The sequence below is a fragment of the Triticum dicoccoides genome, chromosome 4B (assembly GCF_002162155.2).
Source record: "Triticum dicoccoides isolate Atlit2015 ecotype Zavitan chromosome 4B, WEW_v2.0, whole genome shotgun sequence".
NCBI classification, from domain to species: domain Eukaryota; kingdom Viridiplantae; phylum Streptophyta; class Magnoliopsida; order Poales; family Poaceae; genus Triticum; species Triticum dicoccoides.
The window spans coordinates 647,226,843-647,234,601 of NC_041387.1; the positions used below are offsets into that span (position 1 = coordinate 647,226,843).

At 38.7% G+C, this 7,759-nt stretch overlaps 1 long non-coding RNA gene across 1 annotated transcript; it reads left to right on the forward strand.

The window, feature by feature from the left end:
* The first annotated feature begins 5,359 nt into the window (after positions 1-5,359).
* LOC119294165 lies at positions 5,360-6,428 on the forward strand. Its single transcript, XR_005143363.1, has 3 exons — positions 5,360-5,431; positions 5,522-5,660; positions 6,266-6,428. It is a non-coding gene; the product is annotated as an uncharacterized LOC119294165 (long non-coding RNA).
* Positions 6,429-7,759: the final 1,331 nt, after the last annotated feature.

A 7,759-nucleotide genomic window follows, 5' to 3' on the forward strand; every position in this document is an offset into this window, starting at 1 on the left:
TTTCTTCTTCTTGCCTCTGTTGTTCCTTTGGATGTTTCTTGGGCTATTTTGGCTGCTTGCTGGGCGTTCATTTTCTTCTTTTGCTTCATTCTTATGTGCTTCCTCTTCACCTGATTGACCTTGTATTGTTTATGTGCTGCCTAATTTGTTTTGCAGGTACTATGCTTGTCGTGGATTGCTGCCTCACGTGTACGCAGAGCACATCTTGGGTGTTTAGGTGGCTGACTTACCCCCCTAATTTATTTTTCTTATTAGGTTTGATGCGTGTATGGCTCCCTAATAAGCAGTTCTCTTTGGTGCATCATGTTTTACCGGTTGTTTGATTGATTAGAGAGCCCTACCACATTTCTTTACGAGAGGAGGTGCTTGATAGATAGGGATTTAGTAGAAGAAACTGCTATATAGGGATGGCCCTTGTATGTTTATTAAAGAAATTTTTGATGCAGGCCTCAGGCTTTCTTGGGTTTATTAAGTGAAAGAGCTAGATCAGCCAGCCAATTCTCTTTTGAGTTTGCACATAAATCCTTCATCTTTAGTACATGATCTTGGAGGTTTAGTTCAGTTAAAAAGATCATGCCATGTGACCTTTAGTATTTATGTCTAGATTAGAGATCATATGCAAATAATCTTTTTCAATGGATATGGTAATTTGCAGTAGATACATGTTATTAGCTCTATACTGTGGATTATTTCCCATGATTTTTGGGTCTGGTTGGCATAAATGACATTATTTTTGGGTCTGTCCAGATCTTGCACTAAGCCATGAATTATGAAGACTTTCTTTGTGCTAGCTAACTTTGCTTATCCAGATTGCATTGACATAGTGTTCAATCTTGCCTTCTGTTGTTACTAATGCAGGTTGCAAGGTCAGTTTAGTCTACTGCAACCAAGATGAATGTGCATCAATCTGGAATTGAGATTCTCAATATTCAGACATTGTCGATAACAAGGTACCTGACTATATATAGTGAAGTCTACTTCTTTTGTCCTTCCCGTTGTTAATAGTTTTTCCATCGCTATTAGCCAACCAGCAGGATTTGAATCATTATATGAGTGCAAGGAGATGTCATGTGTCATGTAAGTTGTAAGTTATGTAGGGCTTGGTTATTGCAGTTTTTAGTTGGGTTGTGAGCACCTCATCTACTCAACACCAGCTATACTTGATGTGTACTTGCATATATGTATCTGCCGCATATCACGATACTAACGACACTTTCCTGCTACCTCGGTACTTCAGTATGGTACAACTTTGCTGAAAAGTAATAAGGTAAATTAGTCATTATTTTGTTTGACCACGTGGAGGGCGCGCCGCCGGCTCCCGGACCCTAGAAATTGCAGTTTCTTTTTCTTCTTCCATCTTTCATTTTTCTTTCCTTTTTCTTCACCCGATTGACACTAATTTGTTTGTATGCTTTCTTATTTGTTTTGCAAGTACATATCATGGTGTTGATTGCCGACTCGCCTTTTACCTGGCAGTGGATGCAGATTTCTTGGGTGTTCTGGTAGCTTATTTTACCTCCCCCTCCCCTCTATTTTTTACTTATGTTTGATGCAATCTTGATAATTGTTTGTTCTCGAACGTGTTCATAGATGGTAGTAGAACTTCTGAAAACATTTGATTTCTCATTTCATAAGTGAGTTGTTGGAGATTCTCCATCTACAATTGCAGTAAGCTGTACGTTGCAGTATGATATGTCATGTCTTTTATAATGAAGTACTTTTGTGTGCAGTGAAAACAAATAGTTTTATTATTATGCCTAATCAAATGGTTCTATCTGTAATTAGTTAATCTATATCACCGATTCGGCATAATCCACCAGTCTGTATACTTTTTTGAGCACTGCACTGCTGAATCATGGGAGTTTAGTTTGAAGCATCAGCTCAATATATAGTACTATGTTCTCTCTAATATACTTCTTAATTTGTGAATTTCTATCAGATATAATTGATCTAAAATAATACCAAGCTTGTGTTGATGCCATTCCAACCATTGTGGTATCATGGTTAGGTACTATGACTCATCGATCTCTTTTTCCTGCAGATCTGTAGTTCTTCCCGTCGCTGGTCTGTATCTATTACCACACTCATCGGTATGTGGGTAAACCTTCGTTTTGACCCAGTTTTCATCATCTGCTTCAGCTGAGCCCATGTTGACATTTGTTTCGTTTTGGACTGATCCATTCTTTGCAGGTGCTCCTTATTTTGGTTGATCCCCTCGTCGGTTGGTCCTTGGATCCGTGGCGGAATTCAAGTCTTCGTCCACGTCCAACGACCTACAGGTTATGGTTCCCACTATCAGGCATTGTAGTCTGAAAATGTACGCTGTACTTTATTGGCTCATACTCTGTCCCCAGAAGCTTTTATGCATTTGGTAGGAAGTAAGCTCTATTTGCATTCAGAAATATTTCTGCTGAATACTTGATTTCTATACATTTCATATAATTTATGAAAAATGTGGTTGGGTTTCCCTTGTCCCTGAAATTTAAAGCTTTGTTGAATTACTGTACAGTGATCACATCAACTCGATCATGCATGGCCTGTGTGGTATTATTCTTCGTCAGTTTTGTTCTGAAACGGATGGGGACAAAAGCACGCTGTCACATACCCTTCACATGTTTTTTAGGTGAAAAATGTCAGGGAACGAATTTGTTGTGCTTAATTATCCAAGTTAAATGACACCGTACTTATGTACATACTTGTGTTGGACTGTTATGAAGCATATATTCAGCCAAAATTAGTAGACGGGATCTGTGTGCATTCACGAACCAGCTAATTTTTACCCTCTTTGTTTTCTTCACATTCACTGATAAAATCCTACTAAATGAGTGAGTGCATAAATTGATTGGTCACTTGTGAAAGCTCTACTTGCATTGGCGATTATTTATGCTCAACTAATACACTCACCCTTAAGAACAAAACGAAGTAAATTGAAGCTGCATGAAACAAAAATGCATTACTACTCTCCGGTGCTTTACTACTCTGTTTCCTCTTCTTTTGGTAACTCCAGTTCAATTCAGTGGGTGTGAAACAAAAGATGCATTCACATGTCTGTAACTTTGTATCTTGGTTCCTCTTTGTGACTTCAATCGCTATAACATGTCTACTCTTTGTTTAGATTTTTTTATTCCAGTTGTGTTGCTGTAAGCGAGCTGGTTTCTTGTGGGGAGTGGAGATGATTGCTTGAGCTTTCTTTTTATCTCACTTGTATCCCAAACAGAGTTTTCACACAGTTGATGTATGTACCGGTTTGCCCGGATATTCCATGTAGCGGTTTTAGTTTGTTTTTATTCATATAAGTACTAGATGAGCTGTACTATATGTTCTCTGATCCGTTGGGCCCAAACATGTACAAGTGGATCTGATTGTTATATTTTAATTCGATTTAGGACATTATTGTAGCTACCTATATAGAGTACAATTTACTTTCTTTGTCCTCCTGTGGCCGCTAACTAAATCTTTGTGTTTTCTTCTTCTTTTGCTCAGGGCCCTATGCTCCTATCGTTTTAGTGAGAATAGTGCCAGTGATTCAAAAGGTAATGTCACCTCCATTGAAAATGAAGTGTGATTTAGTAGCATTAGGCTTGCAGTTTAAGAGATCTTGCCATCCATTTTTCCTGGATTTTGGGGATGTGTAAAGTGTAAAATTATAGATCGCTTAGACTTTGAGTGGAGCTGAAGAAGTTATCTAAACTTTATCTTAAATTTGTACTTACTGGCCATTGATGTTATCATGCATTCCTAATAGCATCCATGAATGGTTAATGCATGCACAATACTATTCCTCTATATTCTTAAACTTTTATTTATTTAGTCATTTACCCTGCTACTTCATAAATTTCATTGTTCGCCTTTCTCTCTTTTGGTGCTTTTTACAAAACTTAGAGCTGCGCTTCATGTATTTAGAGACATTATCTTCATTGCATAAGCAGTTCCTTCATTACAAATCCTAGAACTGAAACCTCTCACTTTGAAGACAGGAGACTAATACGAACCGTGAGTGTTTCATAGAGAAATATGTTCATATGAAGCAAAAGGAAGTCATGGAATACCATGCAATTACATCATGATTAATTATTAGCCTATGGTGATACTCAAAACCTGATAAAGACAATATTTATGACCGAATGTTTGACATGATCTCATGTCTGATTTGCTAATGGTGGTCACAGGATCTCAATTCTGACAGCAGAAGAAAGAAATGATGCATGTTACTTTCATTGTCGTCCTCGCGGTTAATTACATGATCTGAGGTCTCTCTCTCCAAGTTGATTTTTCTCCATGTCAGTAATCATCTTCTCCCCTAATTCAGATTCATTTTTTTGTAGTTTCTCTTAGAGAACATATCACTTTGTTGCTGCACATATGTGACGCTTTTAAGCAAAATGCAAGATGTTTGAGAAAATGGCAATAAGTGTATGTTTGTCGAGGTGCTCTCTTCTTATTTATTTGACATGAGAAAGCATGGACCTTCTTGTTCAGGTGTTAGATTTCTCAATCCATACTTCCGTACAAATATCAGTTCTTGACTGGTTATTCAGTAACCTTGCACATGTTCATTTTCTCTATATATCACCAGTATTAAAGTTCATACATAATACCTTATATTATTTGCTTTAGAACATTGCAAATCAAGGTAAGCGGTGCATTTGGGAAATTCATATTCTATTCAAAAGCACTTCATCGATACTGTCGAATGCTTCACAATAGAATATGCTACTTCATTCTTTAGGTGTCCTAAGGTTTCATAATTTGTTGTATTATCTAAAGCAACATGTTTTATCATTTTAGTTAGCATTGCACCAATAAAAAACCACAAATTATACACATTCTCACCCTTTGTAAAGATCGGATATACCAAACCTTATCTGATCTTAATAAAAGGGATTATAAACCAGTCAGATCATATACCTATGCCATCATCCTCGGATAGTATATCTTGAAATACAGTCGTTCGCGACAACATAATCTACTGCAGTAACCCAAAGGATAAAATCCATCTAGAAGACGAACGCCAAGGAAAGAAAAAGGTAGACCTGTGTCGAAGGAGCCCGGCGCCTGCCGCGGTGGCGCGTACTGAGGTTGGGGAAAACCACGAGAGCAAACCCTAGACAGATCCCTAAACAACAACAAAGCTATGGATGAGCAGATGTAAATCACAAACAAAAAGACAAACAAGAATGTCGACGATTTGCCCTTTTAAACCCTTTTAAACAAAGCCCTGGATGAGAAGATGTATATGATCTGGCTGGTTTATAATCCCTTTTATTGTGTTGTTAACTAGCAATACTGTAAGATGATATCCTTTCTTGTGCTTTCAGAAGATCCATATGGCTTGGTAGGAAAAACATTGGCCTTCCATGCTTTCTTATTGTGTATTGATGGAGCAACTATTGTTACAGATTCTGAGGTCCCTATGTATATGGATCGATTGGTAACTGACCTGTAGATGGCTTGATAACACGCATGTGTGTTGCTTACCCAACTATCACTTGTGGACTCACATCTTGTTGCTTCTTTAAAGCGTCGGTCGTCGATGATTTTCTGCTGAGCATAATGGAAGACACAAGCAGCCGCTTGGAAGGACATCTGGAAAAAAGGGCGCAGGGCGCGCTATTAGATGCCACCTCTCCCGTTTCATAACTGCTACTAGGCCTATCAAGGTAATTTTGTCTTATTGTACATATAATGCTCTTTCTTCTCGATGCATCTTGTCATCATTCCCGTTGGTCTATGTTATGGAGACTTTAGTTTTCTATATGCCAAGTTTTTGTTATACGTTCATGTATTTTGTGATGAAGCTGCATATACGTTTTTTTATTCTGTGCATTGATAACACGAGGTCTAGGTTGCAGAATATTAAATCCACGGTTAGCTATCAACAAGGGTTGTGTATTCTGTTTTCGTCGACAATGTTGAATATGCATTTGAGTGGCAATGATGATACAGTTTAGAGAGATGATTTGATCACTTTCTTAAGCTGCTAAACCAATCGTGAAATATACTTTTATGTTCATATATTGTTTGGTGGCTTCTCAATTTGTGCATCCAAACAAACTTTGTTTCTGAGTGACTCTTCAGTAGACTCTCGTTTTATTAATGGTTGATGGAATGATGAATACAAAGATAAATTTCCTTGGATTTGATTGATGTATTAGATAAGGGCCATTTCTTACTTGGACCATATTGATTCTTATTGGCCTACTGTTAAAGTTCAAGATATTAGGAATCATTGTATTCTATATGTCTCACTGTTTGTTTGTATCAGGTTCGTGTGAGACGGTCCCTATGAAGTACATCGACAAGGCAGATGAATTACGCCATTTATTAGTATGCTTAGTGATTATGGCTCCGTAGTTGGCTCTCCTTTATTATGTTCCTGTTCTTATTACCTCCTCTTATGTCTTCTCGCTTTTGTTTTGAACTTTATGTCGAATGGCTATCCTTCGTGGTCGTATGAATGTATCGAATTTGATCCTACCTTATAACCTGATGATGATCTTGAGCTCCATTGTGTTTTACTTTTATCACAATTAAATGTTTCTTACTTTATTATTATCATGTATAAGTGCAAATGCTATACCTGGATTTCAACTGACATGTTGTTACATGCTTCGGCAAAACGCTGGGACCGGCATCCTCGTGCCAAGGCGCGATTCCGATCTAGTAACCATTATGGACTACCTGTTGGCATGAGGTAGTGGCAAAAGCTTTTTTCACATGTTCACAATACAGTCATCCAGCTACAACCAAACTATTGAGGCGCAAAGGTACTAAGTTTTTTAAAATAAAAAGGTTATTACTTTCGCTAACATGTGGTCCGTGCAGCTTATTGCCAATGAGAAAAGAAAAATAAAATGAGATTGCAGCATAAATTTAAATTCTTGCGGCCTGAGAATATTGCATATGATTTTTTTTCTCACATCGCCAATGTTTTGAGGACATGGACATCCTGATGAACATTTAGTGGCTATGTTACAAAGTAATGTTATTGATACTGAAAACTTAGTCGTTATGCTACTAAGTAATACTATTAATGGTACCGAAAATGACCCTCACATCGCAAGGAAAAAAAGTAATCCAACCACAGGTCATATCCTCGAGACCTGAAACACACAGTACACTCGGTAGTTTAAGTTGCTACTACCGAAAAGTATTGAACTTAGTAAATATTAGCAGAGAGAAATTGATTGTGAAAGCATCAACTGGAGGAGAGGACTCAAAGCACGGACTTTTACACCAAAATCAAGGGAAACAAGGTCGCGAATACAGATAAAAATTCTTTCTGTTTGTGTGATTGGAGCCAGCAATCGCAGTTGGGAAGAAGAAAATTAAGGATGTTCCTATTGAACCGGAACCTTCCACCGCATCTCAAACTCCAGCTCCCCCCACCCCCACCCCCACCACATACACAGACCAAAAGTTGCTCCCCCTTCTTGCTCTCATCCTCGCCCCAGCTGCCGTCTGGCGCCACCCGGAAAAAGGAACGTTGGCTAGGGTTCGTCGTGGGGCGCGTGAGCAGGCGGATGGTCGACGCACCGTCAGGTAATTGTTAGCGATGAGGGGCTGGATGGGTGACTGGTGGTGGAGATTAGATGGGGAGGCAGGCAGGGTTGGAGGCGGCGGCGGGCGCTGCGACAATTTCGGGAGATAAAGAAGAGGGCCAGGAAGCGCGAGGGGACATACGTGAGGAAGATTTTTTTTATCAGCAGAACATACGTGAGGAAGTTGGGGATATCGTGTTACGTCTCGTGCTAGGAAG